The sequence below is a fragment of the Sarcophilus harrisii genome, chromosome 1 (genome assembly GCF_902635505.1).
Source record: "Sarcophilus harrisii chromosome 1, mSarHar1.11, whole genome shotgun sequence".
Lineage (NCBI taxonomy): Eukaryota > Metazoa > Chordata > Mammalia > Dasyuromorphia > Dasyuridae > Sarcophilus > Sarcophilus harrisii.
In genome coordinates, this window is record NC_045426.1 from 374,954,911 (window position 1) to 374,982,209 (window position 27,299).

Sequence of the window (27,299 nt, forward strand, 5' to 3'; positions counted from 1 at the left end):
CTAAATCTGAGGGTGTAGCTGCCTGCTATTCCCACCTCAGCTGCTGTGTGGCATCCGTCCCCTTCAAATGAACAGACAAATCCACATTTCTGCCAGTTCCATCTCTCGATTCTTCTAGCTCTGCTTCCCTTGAAAATGGTTCTATCCCCTGTCACTGTTAACAAACGCTTGCAATTGTTAAGTTGATGATTCTAATGAAAACTGTAGCAATCTGAGGCTGAAAGCTTTGGGGCTCAACTTAGTTAAACCAAAAGAGTAAAAACTGCCCCTTTTCAAAATGAGAAAAGATTTCCATCTTTAAAATCAAACTAGCTTTTAAAAAAGGCACCTATACTCTCAGCGCTGTTTAATTATAATCTAATCAGCCTGTAATGTACTTTATCTCACACAGAAAGACATACAGGTACCTTTGAGAAGTCCCCTAATCTTTGAGAAGGAAAAAAAAAGTTGGTTTTTTTTTTTTCCTTTTCTGTGAGGTCATGACTGATAGAGTACTCTTTGAAATTTAAATTTTTTTTCATTTATTATTTGGACATCCCTAGGGGAAGGAACACAAAGTTTATACAAACTAGTTGACCCTTCTTTTCTTCATCAAAAAGTTGGCAGGCTTATGTTGAACATCATTGTTAAACTCCCCTTTCAAATAAAATGGAAAAAGGAGAATGTTTTGTCCTCTGAGATTGTTGACATTTAGTGTGTCACTGGCCTGGGATGGGTAAAATAAAACTGATGGGAGTTCACATCACATGTCACTATCAAGAAAGAATTCAGGTCACAAAAAACAGTCCCTAATTTGGAAATTTAATCAGATAGCACCAAGGACAGCAGGTGCTGTTACATTAGCTTGGATAAAATTATAGGGCCTATCAATTCTCATGCTTCAGGGCATAAGCTGATCACCAGCTGAGGTCAGGAAGAAATTTCCCCAATGGCGTGGCATTGCACAGTTTGCTCCATTATGAGAGATTTAACACAAACACACACACACACATACACACACACACACACACAGCATCTGGTGTTGTTTACTATCACACATACAAACACACACAACAATCCCCACCCCACCCCACCTACACAAATACAAAAGCACATATACTTTGGGGAATAGATTGGACCAGATGTGAAAATAAATACTGGCCTACATGCCCAAGGTTTATGTGGGATCAGAAAAGACCAAAAAGCTGGATGAGAATCAGGAAGTAATATACTCTCCCTCTCCTTCCTATTCTCTTTGTCGTGGATTTCCATTAGACTCTGTGGGGAGGAATTGCGAATGTATTTGCTGCAGACAGATGCTCATATTCGCTTAGCTTCATGATCTGAGGAGTATAAGAAAGAAGTATGGATGAGTAGGAGCTGGAGAGAGTAGCATTTGCACAGATAGGCACAACCATTGAATTTGGTGCCGTTTCAAAAATGAGGTTGGAGTATTTTTTAAATGATTTAAAAGTTATGACAAGGTCATTTACTTGACACAGCAGTTCCTATCTTTTTATTTGAACAAGGTCAGTCCCAGACAGAATTATGAAATAGAAGCATGGACTCATAGAATTTGAAAGCAGGATGAGACCCAAGTTGTTATCTCATTTGACTCTGGCAAGAAAGGCAAAGGAAATTCACAGATTATACCTAGGTTCCCCCATCTAAAAATGGAGTCCTTGAGTTTCAGAAGGCATCCCTCTTTCTCTCCTTGTGGACTTGATCTGTTCAAGGCCTCTCTCACCCTTTCCCTGGGTCCCAAGCTACTTTCAGAAGAGCCAGGAAACTCAATTATGATAAGTTATAAATGACTGATAATAGCTTGAATTGTAATTGCCTCTAGCAGTAATCATATTTTAACAGAAAATCAAAGTATTATGCTAAATGTATGAGGTACTGGAGATATAATTTCAGGTATCCACTAGTAGAAGAGAGAACTTTGGGGCAGCAAGAACCTTCCCAGAAACCCAAAAGAGCAAACCCATACTTACTCCTTTTGTCTACCTAGTTGTGACTGAGTCCCTAATTTAGTACACTGGAAAGTAAAAAGTACATGTGATTCTTTTTCTTTTCTTCTTAGAATAAATAGGATTTTTCCATTTCTCAAACTTTTACATAGATGATAGTCCTTTAGGCTAGCTTTGTTTATTTTTAATTTGGAAAGACTTCTTAAATGATGATATAGTCTAATAATATCCAAACTGCACTCAACTTACAAAAAAAATAACTACCTAAAGCTAAAACAAAAATAAAAACATTAGATTCAACACAATGTATTAAGTACCAGACACAATAGAAGGTAATACAGATGCAAAGATAATAATAAAAACAACAATAATAATACCTATCTTCTAGGAGTTTAAATACTGCCATTTATATAAATGGCAGTTTAAAAGTCTGTTGCTAAAAATGGGTCCTTCTATCTTAGTCTTAGAGATACTAATTCAGTACTGTAGAGCCTGGTCATTTACTGAATTAAGACAATAGTTTTGACATTTTTTATTAAGTAAACATTTACAATTCATTGAGAGTGGAAGCAAATAACTTTCTAACCTGCCTCTTTCTAAAGCCAGTGGAAGGAAGGTATGTTGTTGTTCATTTTATTTCAGTTGTGCTCTGTTCTTCATGATTTCATTTGGGGTTTACTTGAAAAATATACTGGAATGGTTTAACATTTACTTCTTCATCTCATTTTATAGATGAAGAAACTGAGGCAAACAGGGTTAAATAGCTTCCCCAGGATCACAAAGCTAGTAAATGTCTCAGTCTAGATTTGAACTAGGAAGATAAATCTTCCTGACTCCAGGCCTGGCACTGTATCTTCATTGTGCCATTGTTAACTGTCCATTGTTAACATGTTGAATAATAACTATTTATTTATTTAATTTGCATCTCTGCCTTTTCTTATCTCCCTATGTAGCTTATATTCTAATCATTTTAAGATAATTCTGGCTGAGGAGGAGTGAACAAAAAATATGCCTGTTCTCAAATTGAATTTATTAAAATCATATTCATCTTTGGTGGAGCTCTCTAGAAATATCTATGAATGACATAAATTGACTTTTCAAAGTTCTTTCCTCTTTGTGCCCTCAATTTACCATATATGTCATTTTCAGAAAATGTCTCTCATTGCAGCTTTACTTTTTGATGGTCCTGATGACCCAGGCCATATTACCTCATCTCCTTTTAGCCAAAGGAATATCTCACCTTCCTACTGTAAAAACAAAAGCACCTCGTTTTACATCCTTTTATAGTCCTAGCAATTATAATTCCAAACTTTTGGATTTCATATGGTTATGATTTCATATTGATAGTTTTCAGAGTTCTTTAAGGCACATCAGCTCTTTTGAACATCATTATAGGCCCTAATACTACTGGTACTATTATTCCCATTTTACAGATAAGAAAAGAAAATCTGTGAAAGGTTAAACTGTTTGCCCATTGTTACTTAGCTAACAGCTAGTACAAACCTGAATTTAAATTTAGGTCTTCTTTTTCCTAGATTTACTACTATGTCCTCTAACTTACTTTTTTAAAAAGCTATCTCTAATTTAGACTGATACTTCCTAATTCCTTGTTATTCTCTTAGATCCTATTATCTTTTGATGACCATCATGAACATTTTAAGTAGGTAGATTGAATATTAAGTAGGTAGAATGAAACAAAATATTATCTTCCCTCCTTGTGTTCTATTTAGTAGAAGAATCTTAACCATTATTCAAAATCCAAAACAAAACAGGCTTTCTCCAAGGTCACAGAATGATATAGTAGAAAGAATATTGGCTTTGGACTTAAAGGACTTTAATTCAGATCTTGCCACTGACATATCTGTGTGATGCTGGGCAAATGATTCAACCTTTCCTGGTTAAATTTCATTTTACAGTTTCCTTGCCTGTAAAATTAGAAGATCATTGAAATTTCTTCCTCCGATGTTCTCCTTCTGGATTAATACTCCAACATTAGGACCTATTTCTCCCATTAGGGAAGGCTTTCTGGGGCTTTTCATTTTAGGGATGGACACAGATTAGGCATGCATTATTCCCCTTCCAATTCTGCTTCTGATTTTCTAGATTTTGCCATCAATGCCCCTGAATAACATCTCACCCCTACCTGTCAAAGAAGCCTTTTCATGTGTTATCTTTCTCTACTAAAAGGCAAGTTCCTTGTGTTTGTCTTTCTAATGAGTAGCACAATGCCTGGAGAAGCAGTTAATAGTAAGCACTTAATAAATGACTGTTGTCTTGCAGACTTGCCTTACCTTCTTTCTCTAAAGGTATGATCTTATGATTCATGGAACTTTACCTCATCCCACAGTAATCTCTTTATCATGACTTCATAATAGAATTTATCATTTGTGTTATTCCTGTAAGAACTTAATTACACTTGGTCTTATGCTGTTTTCTGTCTTATGTATATAACATTTGTTTCCACCAAGTAAATTAGCAGTTTACTTGAGAATAGGGTTTCTTTTTTTCCTTTTGTTTAATTTTCAGTGTAGACTTTTGATCTCATGAATTTATATACATATAAATATATATAAAAGTACTATCCATAGGTATAAATGTGTGACTAGACTCATCTGCATAATCTTAGGGATGTGTAGAAGACAATGAAATTCAATTAGTTGCCTGTGGTCAAACATCTATCAAGTGTTAGGAATGGGACTTGAATTCAGATTTTCTTGGCTTTAATGCTCCTTCTTTGAAATTAGCAATAATAGCTCTAATTCTTTTATATAAACTATAAGATAGAGAAAAATGCTGAATAAAAAGTAATATATACACATACACACAGATGTGTTTTATGTATATACATGTAATATATGTATGTGTATATGTATATATAATGTATGTTTCATATATTGTGTTTATATGTATATTATGTGTATATATATATTATGTGTATGTATATATATATAGATATATATATATTTATTTATATCAACTTGGAAACAGATAGATGGGCCTTGCTGGATTTATTTAGGGGTTCTATAATGGCTGCTTTTTTCTCTGACATGGCTAGTGGTTTCTGTATCTTACAGCAACCATTTAGAAAATGTAGAGAATTTTAAGATTTAAAGACCAAAAGGGCTTTAGAGATATTTAACCCAAATCCCTCATTTTAGAAGTAAGAAAACTGACACCCAAAGAAATGACATGGTTTGTCCAAATCCACAAGATATTTCATGGCAGAGTCTGATTTTGAACCCAGATTTAACTCATCTAAATCCAGTACTCTTTTCTCTGCACTACTCTATATTCTTTAATGGGTTTATTCTCTATAAAGTGGAGAACCACCCATGGTGTTTTGCTGTTCCAGGCTTCTGTGGACCAGGTTTTCTTGGAATGGGGCTCACCTGTAATCAGCAGCAGCCTCGGCTGTGCTATTCCCTTGGTGCAGATGTCCCAGCATGCCAGCAGCCAACAGCTCCACCAGACCACTCGTCATATACACCTTAAGTTTTAACTGTTGCCATGGTGATGAAAGGAGGCATTACAAAATGCACAAGCTGTTAACATGTTGCAGAAGCCAAAAAGAAGGAGCTAAGAATAAACTTCAGCAAATTTTCAATCACGCCACACTTTACGGAAACTGCTGTTAAACCAACGTCATGTCCCAGTCAAAGAACTCATTAATATGAGGCTGCTTGTATTTTTGAGCTCTTGATCAGCTGGGTGCTGTGGAGGTCTGTTATTCTGTGTGTGAGAGAGACAGACAGACAGACAAATGGAGAGAGGAAGAGTGGGAGAGAGAGGGAGAAAGGGAAAGGGGAGAGGGAGAGAGAGAGAGAGAGAGAGAGAGAGAGAGAGAGAGAGAGAGAGAGAGAGAGTATATCTTACTCACAATGAGTAAGAAGGCTGTAAAAAGGAGGTTCATTTCCAAAAGAGAAAGGGAACCTTCCTGTTTTTTCTAACCACGATGACAGGCAAGGGAATTTAAATGAATCTAATTTAGATAAATCTAATTTTTATCGGGTGAGTAATGCATTAGAAAGGCAGACAGATAAGATGAGTTATTCAATTGCCTCAGGTTTTTCAGCCAGGTCCCAAGAATTTGGGCTATAGATGGGTGGAACAAACTTCAAGCCAGGAAGAAAAAAATACCATTTCTAAACCCTGAGCAATCCAGAAAGCATCAGATCTAGAGCCCATTTAGACCCCTGGAAAGTAAGGATAGATGCTCCAGGATATAGGGTTCTCTTTTGTTTTTATTTTTTAAAACCAAAAGAAAAATAATGTCTATAATTGTGTAACATGAAATAATCCAGGATAAGAATTACAGAGTCAAGAGTATCAGCTCCTAAAAAGGGTCAAATAAATAAAATCACGGAGATGAAAACATATTGGTGAAAGTACAAATACTAGTTCAAGGTAGGGAATTAAACATAAATAAATGTAACCATGGCAAGCAAGCAATTATCTAGCATTGATTAAGCATTTTTTTTACATATGAAGCACAATGCTAAGCACTGGTAGAAAACAAATAGCCCAAATTATCTTTGTCTTCAAGGAGCTTACAAACTAGTGTGGTTGTACATTAAATGGTAAATATATATATAATATATATATATATATATACATATATATATATATGCAGATAAAATTAATCATGAAGATTATAGCATTTAGAGCTGGGGGAAACAGGAACTGGGAAAGGATTCCTGAAGAAGACTGAGTTTGAGCTGAATCTTAAAGCAATCCAGGGGTTTTTAAGAGAAAAAAAAAAATGCATTTTAGAGTTGGGAAAATCCTGTAGAAAGCTAAATGAATGGGAGATAAAACATCATGTGTGAAGAACAGCACATATGACATTTATGCAGATTGTTTTAGCTATCCTCAGTAAATATACAAGATAACCCTTCAATACTTTTTCCTTTGGGCAAAGAAGCTACATAACTTTGATTTCATTCATTATATGTTTTTCTGTTCAAAAATATAGTGTTTCTATTATTTCCATTTTGATTTTAATTTCTCTTTTCTTGGCTCTCAGGGTCCTCCATGATCTAGCCCCATTCTACATATTCAACAATATCAATCACTTTTCTCAGTATAAAACTTATCTATAGTCAATTTGGTATTCTCTTTGTCCTCTGACATATCTTAGTCAACTCTTTATTCATATGGAATAACTTCCTAACTTATCTCCACTTGCCTAGATCCACAAAGTCAAGGACAAAAATTATCCTCTCTAAACATCTTTTTTCTAGCTACATTGAACCCCACCGATTATGCCTTTATATGTAAACTTCTATAACTTGTCTTTCATTTCTGTACACTTTAGCCATGTGTCTATCTATTGCTTTGCTTGGTGGTATCTTCTTGCCTGTCAGATTTGTCAAGTCAACAAGTCAGTGAGCATTTATTAAGTACCAACTATGATCCAGGTATGTGTTTCCCCAAACTCAATTGACCAAAAAAATACTGTCTATTGTTCTGTGTGTAAGAGTCAAGAGTTTGACACTGTCCCAGTAGATTATGAACTCTTTTAGAACAAGAATCATGCTTTTCTCCTCTTCTTTTATCTTTTATGGCATCTAATATAGTGTTAATATGTAAGAGATGCTCAATAAATACTTGCTGAATGGTGAAGCAGAAGGATAGAGTAGCCAGTGCCATTGTACTATACCTGTAGACAATTACATCTCAGTCGGTTCAACTCCAATCCCACAGTTTTATCTGTATTATACCACAGATAATCCCAGTAAATTACTATTTTGATACATGAGAGAATTGAAGCAAAAAAAAATTCTCCAAGGTCCCATAGCAAGAATAAAGAAAAGTTGAGTCAGCTGAGGTCTCAATTGTCAGTTCAATGATTTCTCCTTTCCATTGAACTGATTCCTAAGGATGTTGTTCTATAATTATCTCACAAACTTGTCTTGCTTTACTTAGCATCATGCATAAATATAGGTGACATTACCTTCTTAGGAAGCAGATTCTTACCTGGTCCCTAAACTTCTTATCTAAGTATCACAGGAAATGTTTCTCACAGAATAAACTTCAACTTCAGTCTACATGATTCTGAAATCCTGGATAGCTCACATTTCCTCCAAATACATAAAATTTTAGGAGTATCATTTAAGATTATTTTAGGATTATCATTCTAAGGAGTGACCTAAAATAAGATTACAGTAGGCTTTGATGCTGTTTCATTTCCCATTTCTTCTGGATCCTTGTAAATATCTGCTGTGTGTTCTGTCTCCATTGGGCCTTATTCTCCACTAAGTAATATTAACAATCCATCAACAAGTTTGATGTTATTGCCGTTGAGTTATTAAAGTTATGACTGACTTTCCATGACACCATTTTGTGTTTTCTTGGCAAGAATATTGGAGATGTTTGCTAACTCTTTTTCCATCTCATTTTACAATTTAAGAAATTAGTATTAAGAATTAAGTGACTTGCCCAGAGCCACACAGTTAGTAGGAACTGAGGCTGGATATGAATGTAGGTCCTTCAGACTCCAGGGGTGGAGCTCCATTTATTGTACCAGTAGATGCCCTCACTAAATAACAAGTATTTTTCAATTACTCTGATCCCAGGGAGGGATCTGGAGGGAAAAATGAAGCAGGTGATCTTGCATAGCCCTCCCTCAGTTAAATCCAATTAATCTGCATATCATAGCATCACTTCCCTGATATTATAGTCCTCATTGAGAAGGAAGGACAAACTAACAAAAACAACAATAATTTATACATGTGACTTTTCCCAGGAACATAGGTAGTTTCATCAGGTAATGTGGAAGACTTATAGTCCTTTTTTAAGACCCCCAAATTACAGGTCCTGAAAAAAGTAGTAGAAGGGACACTTTGAGTTTATATGAAATAATGGTATGTAGGTGGTTTAAATGAATGATTATGATCATAGTTTGAATTTAGGACAACAATGGAGAACCTACTACCACTGTCACATACTTGCTGTATAATTATGGTCAGTGATACAACTTCTCAGTCCTCTAGGCAATTCTCTAGGATTATAAATTTCAGAAAAGGTGCTAATCTGCCCTGGTAGAAAAGAAGAGAAAAGAAGAGGAGAGGAGAGGAGAGGAGAGGAGAGGAGAGGAGAGGAGAGGAGAGGAGAGGAGAGGAGAGGAGAGGAGAGGAGAGGAGAGGAGAGGAGAGAGAAATACATAGATACAAAGAAGTTGAGCAAAACCCAGTATATGTTTGTGGGAGTATCTATATGTGGATGCCCAGTAATTTATTGGCTTTTGAGTCCTTGAGTGAGAATTCACAGAAACTTGGCGTGAGTACCTGGATATTTGGGGTTACCCCCTAGAGCAAATCTTAATTGAGGTAGGATGAAGAAAGTGATAATTAAGTCAAAGTTCAGAGGCAGTACTTCCTGGACTGTGTTCCAAGACAGAGATGTCAGATGTTACATTTGAATGACACAGTTCAGATCATTTCACTGCCTCTACCTGGGAAAAGAAAATGCCTGAGGGTGGTAAGGCAGGCAATAAGGGGGTGTAAGCAGACATTGACTAAGGTGTCAGCAAGATGGATTACAACATGATACCATGTGTTTAGAGCTAGAAGATACCCTGGAAATCAATTAGTTCAACCCCTTCATTTTATGGTTATCCGAATATAGGATGAACTACTTTAGTAGGTTACCGTACCCTAGAGGTTTTCAAGGGAAACTCAAATGACCACTTGTTAAGTATGTTGTAGATATGATTGTTATTCTGAAAATTTAGAAGGAAAAACTTTAAAAATTTGTTCCAAATATGTAGTATGTCTACAAGTCTTATGATCCTATGAATGATACTCTGGAGAAGGAATAGGGAGGAAATGAATATTCTCCAAAATACATGCATTTTCAAGAATGTTTTACCTATAAAAGGAATTTTTTTTGGTAAAAAAGCATTACTTGATTAATTTTTTTTTATCACATTAAAAGGGAAAACATCACTCCAAACCCTCTTTCTAAACTACCCAGGAAGAAAACATTTCTAAACTATGTGAAAATTTAGTAACTGCCCCCACCCCCAAAAGAATTTAGGTCATTTGTGTGGCATCCTTAAGTGTGTGAGAGAAGTTGGGCAAAGTAATTCATAAGAGCAAAGGACAAAGAATCTGTCCTTGTCATTCAATCAAGTCTCCTTTTGTACCTCCCCCATTCCCATACCATGTTTCCTCTTTCAAGCAGTCTAATTTCAGGAACTTCATGACTTACATTCTGACTCAGAGGGAGTATGGAGTTCTATCTCCTGCCTTAGCTGGGCTGCTTGCCTGTAGCAGATGGGTTTTCCTTGGAGGTCTCCAGTATCAAGTACTGACTCATCCCAACCCTGATTAGTTATGAAATCTGATAAGATCAGTCTAAGGTGGTATGGCCAGAGGCCAGGGTGGCAGCAAGGTTGGCTTGCTGTCCTCCAGCTTCTCTGGTGAGTGACCTTTTGGGAAGTATATATAGTTCCCAGAATGGGACAACCAACATCAGCTCATATCTCATGTCTACACCTCATTTTCAGAAGAATATGTATGAATCCAATTAAAAGCCAGGCCATTGAGTTCTATTTCCTCAGGCAGAGGCAGCTCATGCTCTCAAGCTGCTTCCACACTCCCAAATAAGTGAAATGTTTGACATGGAAGCATATGTTTTTTGGCAACTTTGTTTAATCCACATTTTTAAGGGAAAATTGAAACTCCACAAGGTGCGAAAAAGATTAGTGGAACGTTTCTGTATCTGGAGGAACACAGACCATGCTCCCTCCTCCTTCTGTTCTCTCTTTTCTCTCGCTTCATGTGCAGAAATTTGCTTTATAGGAACTGCCATAGAAATGAATCTTTTAATTAAGAATCTGAATCGCTTTACTGAAAGAAAGGGTAGGAAAAAAAATGAAACAAAGAATAAAGAAGCCATCTACTAGATAGTATCAGAGTGTGGCTGTCCCTAGGAAGTGCTAGCATATTCCTGAAATATTCTAAATCTACAAGAGTGTATAGACTAGAAGCACTCTTACCCCAATTATTTACTGCAGTATATACCTGTTCCTTCTTGGGAGAAATGTGCAAAATGCTTATCTTAGGTCCATATAGTCACAATTTCACATGGTTTGTCTTCACTGAGGAAATAACTCTAGGTATCACTATTTTCAAAGTCTCTGGTTGACCAACTGATTAAGTTAAAGTTTCTTTTAGTTTTAACCTCTTATTATATCCCAGTCTGTGCTTCATTGAGTCAAAAATTTCTTCTAGCTCTAGCTGACCTAGATCAAAGATTCTTAGTTATTTTTGTTTGAGTCATGAATGCTTTGACAGTCTAGTGAAGCTCTTGGACCTCTTCTCAGAATGTTTTTGAATGCATCTAGTAAAATACATAGGATTACAAAAACACAAATAAAATTAAAATAAAGTTATGAAAGTATTTCAAAAATTTTTTAAAATCCCCCCATTAAAAACCACTAGAATAGAAAATTTCAGCTTTACAATTCTACAATTAATTAAAAATTATAACTGACTATTATACTATGAATTTTTCTAACTCTAAGTGCTTATAGGCTAATTGAGAGAAAAAGAAAACTGAAAGTTTGGGGATAGGCCTATTAGCTAAAGAGAGAAGAAACTGAATAAAAGACAATCCATTCAAATGGATTGTTACTTTCTAATTAAAACTTTTTTGGAAAAACCTGGGCTGAACCTTCTACTAGATTATGAGGACAATGAGCATGTTTTATTTCTGTATTACCCAGCAAATATCATAGACCTCTGTATAAAGTATGTGCTTAGCAAAGGCTTATCAAATTGAATGGCCTTAGCTCCTTTACCTGGTCACTTGTTCCTAAGACTGAATAAATTTGAAGGGATATTCCAAGAATTATTTCTCGCCTAATGCCACTTCCTTCTAGGTTAACAGAGACAATCAGTTTACCCTCAGAAGTAGCCATAGAGAAATTTCTGAGTTGCTGAGGCAAAGCCTGGACAGAAGACAGGCTTTCTGTGGCAACATTTAAAAGCAGAGTCAGAATTTCTGGTGTTTGTTTATTGTTCCCATTTAATAAGTAGGCCCAATGTTATATGTTTGTGGATTTGTTTGTCTCTAGAAGAAAAACAGTGAGAGAAATATGTAAGATGTATGTGACAAAGCAGATCAATTATAGAAGTTCAATACAACTGGGAAACTTTTCTTGTCTTGGGGATCGCCATGTTTCCCTGTGTTGTACATTGTTCTTAGTATGGTTGTCTAAATGACTGTGCTATGTATGAACTACATGAGGTCTTAGACACAATGAAAAGAAAAAGGTTGAAGACTAATGACTTTCTGTTATGAGGTCCAGGGATACTTCCTTCCTACTCCTTTCATTTCAGATGGACATGTATCTCAGGATTGTGGTTGTCAGAGGTTGCAAGAACATCACAGAAAAAATTAACTTTGCAAAGTTTGTCTACCAGTAGTTGGTTATTTTGCTGTAGAAATTAAATTATTGTTTCTTCATCTGTAAAATGGTGATAACAGGATCTATCTTAGAATTGTTGTCAGGATCACACACAAACACACATATGTATACATATATGTACACATATATGTATATATTACTTTGCAAATGTTAAAGTGCTTTTTTCATTATCTTTATTATTATCATTATCAACATGCTTGCTGGAACAAAATAGATATTGTTTGTTTATATACTGAAAAAAGTTAACCAAATTCATAGTCTATCTCAATTCATTAGCATTTATCTTATGACTCCCAATAATAGCTGCCACCACACCCTAGACCACCACCTAGACAATGTACCTTTGTCTTTCTTTTCTTCCTACCTCAAAGACAAAAATGTGACAGTGAAGGAAAATAACATAGAATTCCATCTCATGAAAAATTTAAAATCTTTGGGACTTTTTGAAGAAAGTCTCTTAGCATAGGTCATGGTCACCATCTGAGACATATCTGCAATGATTTTTAAATTTTCAACTGGTATGAGTTGTTCATGGCTTAAAGCCATCTGCACTCAGTTGTTTGTATACCAACTCCTAGCCCTGACTCTTCTCTGTGAATGAAACTCATTTCATAATTCCACAGAGTCCCGTGGTATCCTGTAATCAGTTTATTCAACCTACCATATAAAAATCTACTTAGTTACACGAGAGTACATTTTATCAATTATTGATTTATGAACATCTAAGACTTTCGTCAGACACCATTTATGCACTGGGGTTTTATCATCTCCACTACGCTGCCGACAGTCTTCTCTAGTGACATAGTCTATACTATTTAAAATTCCACATCCTCCAGCCGATTACTCCATTAACCATTATGTTTTCCAGGCTGTACAGATTTAAGTAATTAAACTTGTCCTCACAGCCTTAGGTCTTTGATGATCACATCTTCTTCTTGCCTACTGCACTCGACAGAGTGATGTACAGTTGTCAGAGCTTTCAAATAGGGATAAGAACAGAAGGCTAGAACCTAAAACCAAGGCTGATTTTATGTCAGGACAATTAGAAAATCCCCTACAAGATTTGAAGGCACTAGGGAGATCCATATTCAAAACTTTTCTTTTTTTTTGGCTTGTAACTGATGATAAAAATTTTACTAATAAGAATGTGTGTACTTTTGTAAGGGTTTTGGGGGAAAGAACACTTAAATGGTATAATAAAAAGAGCACTACATTTGTTGTTTGAGGACCTGATATCAAATTCTGTCTCTACTAGTTACTGAATATGTGACCTTCAGCAGTCTCTTTTTCTCTCTAGGCCTCAGTTTCCTTTTCTGAAAAATAATAGATGAGATGAAATAGTCTCTAAATAAATTATTTTAAAATAAATAAATGATAAATCAGTGATTTTCTGAGCTACTGAATCCAATAGTGTGAATTACAAGAGGAATGAATGAAAAATGGAATGCAAGGAAGGAATGATTATGAGAGAGGTACTAAAAAGAAAAAAAAAAAAAAGAAGGGAGCACTAAAGATAAATTCTGTCCAAATGAAGACATTACCAAAGCCTGGCAACCTTAACACAATAAGAATCCCCTCAAGTGTTAGAGATTAGGAACCTGAACATATGGGTGGAGTTTATGGCAAGCAGAAGTACTGATAAGATATTTCACATAATCTGCATCACAACATCTCATCCATTTTTCCCGATTAATTTTCATGGCCATTTGTCTTGGCACATTGTAAGGCCTCTGACAATGTTTGCTGATGGCAACTGCTTGTGTTCTCTTTGGCTGCCTCCTCACACATCATAAAAAACAAATAGTTTGTAAATTCCAAATTCAGTTTATCAATGAGTTGATTATATCTTGTGAAATGATCCTTTTGACAGTTTTCTCCACACTATGAAGAATGCTTTTCTTTCTACCTATTCAAATCCTGCCTACATAGTCTAATCTCCTCTCTGAAGCCTGATTACTCTGGTATATGCTAATTTATACCTCCTCTGAATCTTCTAGGACCTGGATCCTAAACTTTTGTACTTAATTATATTTGTCCTTGAATTAGTTCTCTAATTGAATTATATTTTGCTTACCTAACTAGATTGTAAGCTGCTCACAGGAAGCTTATCTCTTATCTCCTCTTTTCACAGCTCCTAGGGCTGAGCATCTAATAGGTGTTCTCTAAATACTTATCAATACATTTATTGACTGGCCTAAATAATTAGAATTTGGAAAATATAATGCAAGCTTAAGTCAGGGATGATTAGAATGTATTTTAGTGTGTGTGTCTATGTGAACACAAATAGATACATATAGATATATACATATTATATATATATATATATATGTAGTTGTGTGTGTGTGTATACCAAATATATATGGTTGTATATGCATATATGTAGAGAGAGAAAGAGAGAGAATCTAGATAAATATATATACACACTTACATACACACACACACACACACACATATTATATATATATGTGTATGTGTGATGATGAAGAAAGAGTAGATTTAGGAGGCATGGTTTTTGGTAGATGTGGGATCAGTGAAATCACACCTTGCAGCCCAAATTGATTTTTTTTTTCCTAGGGGACTGATTGACTTTTGAAAACACTTTGCCAGGTTGTCTTCTCTGAAAGCTAATCCAGTTTGTGCTCAGTGATGTCAAGCACTGCATTTGGGCTGTTTTCTGAGAGTGGTTTGTGGGATCAATAACTTGGTCCTTATTCTACTTTCCAAAAAACAACTGTTCACCCCAACCACAGAGTCAATATGTCTCCATTTGGACAGTGCATTTTGGGATTCAGGCTCTTATCAGTTAGATGGGAATGAAATAAGATCACCTACACATTCTCCAAAGAGAATTGAGCCATCTTCAGGTGGAATTGACTTTGGTCCCAGTAGCCACTTGGACTCGATTACAACTGAAGTTGCAGGAATGAAAAAGATCACTATCCAATAAACAGGGAACATTTCCATGAGATGCCTGATCCTCTACCCAAACCATTATTACTAAATGTGCTGACAAGAATGTCATTTGAATTCTCACAACCATATTACCCTTGTACATGGGGAGAATATCACTTGAAAAGCGAGTTTCTAAAACTGTGAGAGAAAAAGTATATTATCAAAATAGAAGAAATGAAGTCATTGTTCCACATATACAGTATTACATTACAAATTTGTACAAGCTTTGGATTAATGGGGGAGAGGTATATATATATATATATATATATATATATGTATATATATATATATATATACATATATATATATATATATATATATATACCTCTCCCCCATTAATCCAAAGCTTGTACAAATTTGTAATGTAATACTGTATATGTGGAACAATGACTTCATTTCTTCTATTTTGATAATATACTTTTTCTCTCACAGTTTGGCTGTCTGGCTATTTTCATCTGAGATCCTAGGACCTGTTTTTAACATGTTCAACTGGAATCCATCACTTTGAACTATTTTCAAGACAAAGCATTTGAAAGGTTTATTCTGATCATTAATCAGCCCCTCCAATTAAGCTCAATTACATCCTATAATCATAGCCATAATTATTGATTGATTAATCTTTCAACTATTAATTAAAAGTCTTAATTAAACTTTTTCTGGTGTTATTTAAATGGAAACATAACTAATTATTATGCTATTTCCCCAATAGAGACAACATGTCCTAGTAACCTTATGGTTCAGTGATAGCCTACCAGCTATGAAACACTTTGAGGACATAGAAATGGTAATATGTATTTCCCATCTGAGATGTGTGGGGGGAGGAAGGAGCCGGGGAGAAGGGAATGGACTCATAGAAATGTAAGCTGTATAGGAAATGGCTTTCTGAATTATGATGGTTATGTCATGGGAGCTAGCTCTGGGATCAGGTCTGTAAGAACCATAGCCATCTAGTCAGGGCAAAAGAGAGACTGCAAAGTCTATCTTGTAATGTGCCCTCAAAAAATCCATATAAAACAATTTGACCCTTCCTTTGTATCAAAGACATCTGATTTTTTTTTTCTTTTTCTTTTATAGGGTATTTACAGTACCCTATTATAAAAATTGTAAAATTTGGGAGTAAGAATTTGATCATAGTCTATGTGTCATCTGTTGACCTTTGTGTATATTTGTGTATTTTGCAGCTTTTGGAAAAGTCCTAAAAAAAAATCCCAATTAATTTCTTATGCTGAGTTGTGATACATCAAAACTAGGATGGAGAAAGTTGCCATGTGAAAGGGATAATTGAATAACCTCCTCAGCTTCAGATTCTTAGGGAGAAATTGGATATGCATTTGTTAGCAATGTTATAGAAGGGATTCTTGTCCAAGTCTGGATAGGAGTGGGCAACTTTCCAACACTGAGATTCTGTGATTCTGGGATAGAATATTGCTTTTGTCCTGAGAAAGAAGAGAATGTTGTTGTTGAGGATCATGAATTTAGGGATTACTGGATATAGTATTTAGTTGATCTTTTAGAGTAGTCTCTGGTGGTTTTCCCTGTGTGAATGATGTGTTCATCCTTAAACAGGAAAGAGAGGGGAATGAGTCCATGGTTTTCATAAAGGTCCACAATCCTCCTCAAAATAGATGTGTTTGTGTGTATGTATATATATGCATATGAATATATTATATATATATATATATATATATATATATATATACACACATCCCCAAATTGCCTTAAATTTGCTATATCCTGCTTTAATTTTACAAGACATGCCATTTAAATAATAGATCATAGGTTATATAAATCATAAAATTTAAATATAAAATTAAAGCTATGATTTCATCTGATCTCTTATTTTACAGTGAAGAAACTGGTTGGCACAGGTAGTAAGTAGCAAAACTAGGGTTAGAATCCACATCTTCTGTCTCCAAATCCCAAATTCTTTTCACTGTATCGGAATATTTATACTTGTTTTCTTTTAAACTACAAATTCGGCTGGGTAGTTAGGTGCCTTGGCCCGTGAGGCAGAGTGTGTGGAACCTGGAAGAAAAGAAATAAAGAGCTTGGGACAGAGGACGGCGAAGAATGGAGGCAAGACAAATCCATTTGATCAAGCTTCATTTTTATGGGTGCAATAGTACAGATTTATATAGCAGTATCTGCCTATTCAAGGTTAGGGCAGTCCTTGGTCATGTAGGAAACTCCATGATGTGATTAGGAGATTCCTATTCAAGGTTAGGGCAGTCTTTTGGAATGTGGCCTTATCACCTTATGGCCTGTAGATTAGTGCCGGCTCCCCACAGTTAGGGAAGGATTGATTGTCATTATTACCTCACAGAAAATTTCTAGTTCATATCCTCTAATAAGTAACTGAGGTCAATGGACTAATTTTAGAACAAGGATAGCAGTTGGGAGGAAGTAAAAGCAAAGGTTTTGACTACATCTGATTTCTTTTGTAGAGTCAGAGAACCGCATATAGATAGAGGACATATTGAAGAAGGGGAAGGGAAATGAGACTAAGGAGATGGGAAAGATATATTACAAATGTAGTTATATTTAAGTACTAACGATCAAGAATGGTAACATGTTATTTGCCTGAGCAATAATGTTACCTTGTATCAAAGTTTTCCAGAGAAGAGTAGTCTTTACTCAAAATAACAAATTTGGAATTTCAGATTGATTGACACATTAGGGAAGAAAATATTTTAGTCGGTCACCCTATTCGCTATGTTGAGCAGACAAAAAGCCTCTGTACATGAGTGCAATTTTGGTAAACTGAGGAGCCATTTTGCAGCAAGAATCATGTATCCTGACGTTAATGATTGTCAATTGTAATAAGGAGCTGGAGGAGCTGTTCTTTGGTAAAAGACAAAGCTTATTTCTCACCTAATAGTCTTTTACATTCAACAATAGGGAGAGGGGCATAATGACCTTGACAATATTTCCTTCACTCAGTAGGTCATCCTCATTCCCTTTGGTTATTCATTCCTTCAAAGTTCTGATAAAGCTCACACTCACCTTTTTTTTAAAACTATTTCTTAATTTAGTTAATTTTGGAATCTTTACAAATTGTTAAGCTATTAGAGTTGTTAGAGACAATAGTTATCTAATTTAGCATGGCTCAATATGATTGATTTGATCTTAGAAGGAGATATTTTGGGCCAGAACTTGAAACAAGGTACTAAGTACAACTGATAAAAACAATGCTTGTATTCACACCTTTAGAGAGCTCATGTAAGCAAGAAATATTTAAGTACTCATTGGAGTTCACATGTTTGGGAGATTTCAGGGTTTAGAAAGAGATATCTGAATTCACACCTCCCTTAATCCCTGTCTCCAGAAGGTGGAGTCAGACTTTTACACCCAGCATAAATAGAGCTTCAGTGAGTCACTGGACAGTCTTACTTCAGAACATTGACTGGGGTCAGAGAAGAGCACTCTGGGAGGAAGCCCACAAGCCCTCTCTCAAAGGCAAGAGAGAGTCATTGCATCTTCCACCTTGGTGCTGGCTGGAAACTGAAGAAAGCAGAGGCAGAAGCCAAGGACAAAGCTGCAAGAGCTCTTAGAACCAAGCAGAAAGATAGGCCTCTGAGCTAACTGGGCTATATTGAAAGACACAATAAAAGATCCGAACTTGTTTCAACTGGCTGAGATTTTGGGTGATTATTTACTTGTAACTGAAACTAAAGCTGCCTCCAGAAAACCTCCCCAAGAAACCTGCTTTCTCCCAGAGAGAACCATTATATTATTATTTTAAAGAGGAAAAAACACCACAAGTTAATAAGATTAATTTTGTGGTATATATGTAAATAAAAAATATAAAATACATAAAATATATGTAAATATAATGTATATTATATATGTAAGTATGTATATATGTATAATGTATTTGTAAATGTCGGGGATAAATAGCTGTATTATTTACTTTCAGATGCATGTTATAAGGATCAAATAAGACAATCTATTGGGAAAGTGATATCAATAGAAACTTTAGGGACAGGCTCTCCTTAACCAATTACTATGGCTCTCTTCTCATGATCTACTACTTCACCAAACTCTTGTAAGCTTCTTAAAGCTTATACAATACTCTAGTATTGTACTTTATATATATATATATATATATATATATATATATATACATATATATATATAAAACGTATAACCTAACTTCACATGACCTTTCTTGATCTTTTTCTCTTTACTCTCTTTCTCTCACTTACTTTATATTCTGGCCACATTGGCCTGCTCATTGTTTTCCAAGTTTGGCATTCAATATCAAAGTCTTTTCCTAGGAATGAATGGGTATTCATGGAAATATCAAATGAGCTAGACTACTGAAAGCAATAGATCCTTTTATTTAGTGTGATTAATGAAAGATCCCATGACTTAATTGGGGATCCCATGGGAAGTTGAGGCAAGAACCCCAAGAGAAAGGTAAAAACATTTCAATAATTCTCTCACAGTGGAGTCAGGAATAACACTTCCAAAATATGAGAAAAAAATTGATTTTTTTCACATTGTATTTAAGATTAATATCTCTAAATCAAGTGTAGGAAGGAACAAGAAAGTAACCAGAATGATTCTTGGAAACAAAAAGGGTTATGGTCTTAAGGTTATGGCAAAAACATAGTATATGATGATCTCAGGAGGTTAAGACCATTTGTTCAGTTCAGTGGTCTTGGCAAGTCCTGGAACCTAAAGATTTGTGCTACTTAGTTCTTTAATAGAGAGGAATGGGAACTTGCTAAGACAGTTTCAATTGGTTTCTAGCCCCTGAGGTCAAAGGAGAAAACTCTAATTAGTAAAGAAACTGGAAGCTTCATGCCTGGAAGCTTTGAGACTTAGAATATTCAGTTATAGGAAATTCCAAGAAAAAAGACATGACAAGAATGTATTGGTTCTTAGTTGGACATGTCCCCTTACAGAGAACATGACTGATCAGGGAATAAGGGAATAACAACCCTTAGACAAAGACAGAATAACAACAAAAACTTCTCCTCATTTTAGTCAATCCATCAACAAATAGTTATTTAAATTTCTATGATATTCTAGAAATTGTTCTTATTTCTTAGAATTCAAAGAAAGGTTAATGACATTCCTTGGTTTCAAAGAACTCACAATCTAATGCAGTAGATGACATGCAAACAACTATGTACAAGAAAAATATACACAAGATAAACTAGAGATAATACCGAGGGAGGACACTAGAATTAAGATCATTAAGAAAAGCTGAGAAGCTGAGATTCTAGTCAGGATTTGAAGAAAGCTAGAGGTACAAGTGAGGTAGAAGAGCATTTCAGCCATGGGAGACAGCTATACTAAGATTTATTAAATACTTACTATGTTTCAGGTTAAGTGCTAGAAGAGACTGTTGTTGGAGTTAGGGTCACATAGCCATTATATTTCAGAAAGAGCAATTAAATAAAAATCTTTCTGACTTTGAGTCTAGCTCTCTAAGTAGGCTGCTGTTTAACAAATGTTTGTTGAATTAAATTGTATTCAGTATATATTATTATAAAAATTAATAATGTATACCATCTTGAATGTCCACAAAAATAGTTTTATATTACTGTCTCTTGCCTTCTGTGTGCTTCTTGACTCTCTAACTTGACTGAAAGCTCTTTAACATTTTTTTTATCTCTTATAGAGCCTAAAATGGTGTTTGATTCTCAAAAAATAAAACAAAGCAAAACATAATTATGTGAGATTAAACTGTCTGCATACCTATTCTCCCTTCCAATTAACTGTTAATGTTTGATGAATGGTAAAGCTTATATTTATGGGTATTGGTTAAATTTATAACAAAGAAGAAATTTTTAAATAATTTTTAAAAAATACTGAAAAAGGGCAATGCCAGATTTATATACAGGCTGTTTCTTTTTCTCTCTTTTCCCCAAAAGGCAGATAATGACTGAATGTTGGAGAGGGGGAAAGAGGCCCTTCCTTGTAATATGTCAGGAGCCAGTGATGAGCATCAAACATATTGAAAAACAAAACAAAACAAAACAAAACTCTCATATTTGGAGACAATGATTTTTTTTTTTTAATAATGTGTAATGTACTTTAAAAGAAATTCATTGGAAAATGAATGGATGCCCATCAATTGGAGAATGGTTGGGTAAATTGTGGTATATGAATATTATGGAATATTATTGTTCTGTAAGAGATGACCAGCAGGATGAATACAGAGAGGCTTGGAGAGAATTACATGAACTGATGCTAAGTGAAATGAGTAGAAACAAGAGATCATTATATATGTCAACAACGATACTGTATGAAGATGTATTCTGATGAAAGTGGATTTATTTGACAAAGAGACCTAATTCAGTTTCAATTGATCAATGATGGACAGAAGCAGCTACACCCAAAGAAAGAACACTAGGAAATGAATGTAAATATTTGCATTTTTGTTTTTCTTTCCGGGTTATTTTTACCTTCTGAATCCAATTCTCCCTGTGCAACAAGAAAACTGTTTGGATCTGCACACATACATTGTATCTGGGATATACTATGACATATTCAACATATATAGGACTGCTTGCCATCTAGGGGATAGGGTGGAGGGTGGGAGGGAAAAATTGGAACAGAAGTGAGTGCAAGGGATAATGTTGTAAAAAAATTACCCTGACATGGGTTCTGTCAGTAAAAAGTTACTATAATAATAATAATAATAAACTTAAAAAATAAAAGAAAAGAAATTCATTAGTACATATTACTATTTATTTTTCTCTGAAAGAAATTTTGGGGCCAAAATTCTTCCTGTTTAAAGAATACCATTCCCTGCACTCACCCCCCCCAACCCCCAAACTTTAAAATTGAAATTACTCAAATGATTTTAAAAGACAGTGAACTCTGGTAATTGGCAGTAAAAGATTCAGAAAGTGAAATTATCCCGTTAACTTTTCCCAATTTTCAGCACATGAGAGAGAAGAGGCAACTCTGACAACAACCCCAAAAGATAAAAAAAAATAAAAGAAAGAAATGAAAGAATAAAAACAGACTATTTCTTTTATGGCAGATGGACTGGATATGCCTTGATATATGATCCCTGGCTGGTAGAGATACTAGGACAGAGGAAATTCTGCAAAGCTTATGACAGATTTTGGACAGTATATGAACTGCCACTTAATGGATAAAAAATACAGTCTATTTCATATACTCACTTATGTCAAACTCTAAGTTGTCCAGTAGAGCAGCAGGGATCAATAATGGGTAGAAATTTTTAAACATTAAATAAACAGATCAAGCCTCTACTATCCACATCTTTAGTGAATCTATGTTGAGCTGAATTCTTTAAGGTAGAAGCTCCTATTTTGCAGAACTTTTGCTTAGAAACTGTAGAAAAGTTATAGCTTTTGCTGCAACTTAATAAATATTTTTAACAGACTTTTCTTAGCCCAGAAAATCAAATTGCTAGATTATCACTAGGAAATTCACATCTTTGTCCTTCCTGATACTGTCCAGACATTTCGTTGTTTCCTTTAGCCTATCTGGCAGTTTTTAGAAATTTAGGAATTCGAAGAAACATAAGAAGAGAGTTTGTATAAGCTGATGCAGAATGAAGCAAGCAGAATATGGAAACATATACACAGTGATGAAAATTATTTAAATAAAGACAATAATAAAGAGGAGCCAAATTCACAGTAATTGAACCCATGTTGGTCCCAGAGAACAAATATTGAAACAGAATGCCCGTAGAAAGGAATGAGAGAATCGTGGCTAGAGAGGGCAGAATGTAGATTATAGTGCTGGAGAGATCTCTCAATGGGATGTTTATGCTTTACTGTAATTTTGTTGTTCATAGAAGGTGCTGGAGATGGCGGTTCTCTATATCTAGAAAAGACTGTGATATAAAATACAAGGCAGCAAATAAAAAATATTTTCTTTTTTTTTATTTTTTATTTAATAGCCTTTTATTTACAGGTTATATGTATGGGTAACTTTACAGCATTAACAATTGCCAAACCTCTTGTTCCAATTTTTCACCTCTTACCCCCCACTCCCTCCCCCAGATGGCATTGTTCAGAAAAGAGATCTTGCACAGAATTTAATTTTCTATACATCTGAAGCCCCATGTGCTTTATAGATTTGAAAGCTGCTTGTGATCATAAGGATCATTAAGGTTACTTATTTAAGTTACTTCAAAACTACACCTTTAAAAAGTACAAGTGAGGTGGAGTGAGTTGGGGAAGCATTGAAACCCTTCTAGAATGCACACATTTTTCTGTTTACTCAAAATGTTCTGAATTGGATTTAGTGCTTTGTTGATGATTCAGATCATCATTATAAGCACCAATTATTGTGCTGTAGGGTATCTGTTCAGTTCTGTCAGCTTTCTTACTGCCAGGCTTTCTGCTCTCATTTCTGCTTTTTATTGTGTCTGCCTCTAACAACAACCTCTTTTTATCCATACCCTCTTCCCCTTCAGGTTTGCTGTGATTAATTTGCTGTGGGCAGGGAAACCAGATAACCAAGCTTGTCAGAATTGTGTGTTAAATTAGAATCAATAAGTCTTTGAATGAGCTGGTCAAGAGTAAGGTGTATAGCCTTAGTTAATGTTTTGTTGTTGTTTTTTGTTTTTCCTAATACCCATTTTTTCAAGGCTATTATATATATTACTTACTTATATATATTACTTACTTCTGGTGCAAGACTGTGCTCTAGAGGGTTGAGGTTTCCACAAAGCTTGATAAGTGTATTGCAAAATGCTGCTGGTTTCTTGGTTTAAATGATTTGGTATATTTCTGCCTTGAAGGTTTCATAACAATAAGATCATATTGCTTTTACTCTTACCCTTTAAACAAACATCACTATTCTCATGCACAAACATACACACACACACACAGAGGTACACACAAATTCAAAACACATAATTGTGGAGAGAACTATGCATACATGAAAATTTAGGAAATTCAACAAACACCAAGCAAAAACCTCAAATAGATATCCATCCAATTCTAGCAAAAATGGAGGTGTTTCAAGTGTAACAAGATCCAAAAAAGGCTTTGCACAAAGAAATGAGTTTTGGCTCTGTGATGATTTCTTTCTTTCCCATAAAAGTGGTGAGGTAAAATTGTAAGATCAAATATTCTCCTCAGGTGAAAGCTTTCCCTTTAGACAATATCTATGCTAGGCTAATAACTCACTTCTGTTCATGGCTTAGCCTGCTTTTTCTTCAGAAAATGAGTATCCAGGTTTGCTTTTGCAGTTTCTATAGAACAGCACAAGGCCTGGACAGAAAACGAAAAGAAAAGAGAAGGGGAAAAAAAAAGTCAAAATCTCTTTCTGCCTCTCCTGCGGGGAGAATTCTCCTGCTCCCTTGTAAATCGGTAGAAGATTTCCCTCCACAGGTTTATGACAGCCCTGAGTCAGAAAGTCGGGCTAAATGACCATAATAAAAAAGCAGTAATAATACACTCATACCATAACACAAGGGCTAGCCCTCAGCAAAATTGTGAAGTGGCAAAATTTTGTCTTTGATGCACTCACTTTCTCCAACTTACTGTACCCAGTTTCTGGCTCAGGCCCAGAGATTTCCAATTGCTATAGGTATTTCCTGTCAGATATAGAGCCTTTTGATAGCCATTCACACTCAGGTAGAGTGAATTAAAGCATCAATGGATTACCTGTCCTAGGGGTATACTTTTAAAAGGGTACTAAGGAGAATAATCGCACTTAACCAAAAGTTCTTAGCCTGGAGTAAAAAAATACTTATTTTCCTGAATTCAAATCTGGCTTCAGACACTTACTAATTGTGTGACCCTGGGCAAGTCAACTAACCCTATTTTCCTCAGTTTCCTTATCTGGAGAAGGAAATGATAACAACCTCCACTATTTTTCCAAAGTAAACCCTAAATAGGATCACACCGAATTGCATGTGATTGAAATAACTGAACAGCATCAATGAAATGCAAAATAATTTGTAATTTGCAAAAAATCTGCCACCTATCTCATGGGAAATTTTGGAGCAGGTTGTCTTCTCTTTGGTATAGTGCCTCTGCCAATTGCTAGCTCTGGAAATGTGATTTAGTAACTTAATTTTAATAGAACTCGGTGTCTCCTTTTATAAGTAGGATAATATTTGTACTATCTACTTAATAGGGTCAAAAGGAAATTAAAATAATTTATGTAATATGATTTGTAATGATAAAATACTACCAAATGTTGGTTCTTACCATAGGACCAGAGTTTTAGAGCTATAAGTGGACCTTAAAACTCAGCTATTTTAGGAGTACTTAACTATTTTGGGGTGTTATGGATTTCTTTGGGAAGTCTGATGAAACTTATGGTCCTATTCTGAGAATAATGATTTTTCTAATGCATAAATAAAATATACACAATTAAAATGGAATTTGTTTAAGTTCAAAGACCACAGGTTAAAAACCTTTGACCTAGTCCAATCTCCTTATTTTACAGATGAGGAAATTGATGTCTAGAATTGCAAAGTGGCATAATTATACAAGTCATACAGCTAGTGACATGGTAGAACTGAGATTTAAGCACAAGTGGTATCAATCCAAATTAGTGTTTTTATCAGGGTCCTAAGAGGAAGAAGAAAATGATCCCAGAATTTGATGAAGTCTCCAAAACTCTACAAAGTCTTCTTTGAAGAAACCAAGAGTCTGAGGAGTTGAGGGACTTGTCCAGCTTGTAAAGCCAGATCCTTCCATCTTTAAATCCAATGTTGTTGGGTTTTTTTCCTGCCAATATAGAGCAGTATATCATCTCTAACATTTGATTTGGAGTTTGATACAAAGCAAACAATAAAGGTGGATAAAATAGAATTGAATAGCCAGGTAAAATATGAATGAAGCAATACCACCACCCCTCTTTCTTTTTATTTTAATTCTTTCAAACTTTAAGTGTGTATATATATATATATATATATATATATATATATATATAATAGCCTGGATTTTTCCTCAAATCTGAAACCTAAAGGATTAGAGAGAATCAAGGTGAGTTTATCTCTAGATAGTATCTAACAACTACATCCAACTTGAAAATCATGGCTGATAGTTATAGGTAACACATACACACACACACACACACACACACACACACACAATTTCAGGTGACTCCTAGTGAGTTCACATTTTTCCTTAATCTTTTCTGTTATTCAGCCTATTTCTTTCATTGGTCATGAACTCTAACTCCAGCATTGGTTGTTATAGGCATTTATTTCCTTTCTTTTTACTCTTTATAATGTGATTGTGTGTGTGTGTGTGTGTGTGTGTGTGTGTGTGTGGTGTAGCTATTTGAAGCTTATCCTGGAATTTAATGTGAGATCTAAATCTAATTTTTGAAGGACTATTTTATTTTTTACCAGAGTTTTTGTTGAATAGTAACTTTATCTCACTAGGTGAAGTCTTTAGGTTTATCCAATGCTGTAACACCGTGTTCATTTCCTTCTCTATGCTATATACCCAATCAGTTCTCTAATTGAATTTCTACATTTAGTTTCTACCAAATAATTATTGTTTTATAGCTTACTTTGAGATCTCATAGTGCTAGTTAATCTTATGCTCTATTTTCCCCAATATTCCTCATTGATTTCCCTATTATTTGAGAAAGAAAATTTTTTCATTTCTGTTTTCCTTCTAATCTTGTTTGCATTGGTTTTGTTTGTGAAAAACTTTTAATTTCATATAATCAAAATTATCTATTTCATATTTTATGTCATTTTCATTTATAGAATCATTGTAATCTTTATTTCATTTCAGCAAATCTGATTTTGTTTGAGATCATGGTAGATGGTATAGTTATCTCTTCTCTGTGTTTGCGTCTCACTGTCCCTACATCTATATTATTTCTTTATTCTGATCTTTATTGATGCCATTTCAGTCTTACTACTTGTAAAAGAATTCTGTCTCTAAGTCAGTCTGTTTATTTCTGGAGGGAATTATGGAACCTTACTTAGTCTTGCTTAATATTATCTAAGGATCTACTGCTGCTTTCAGGTATGGAGTCCTACATTT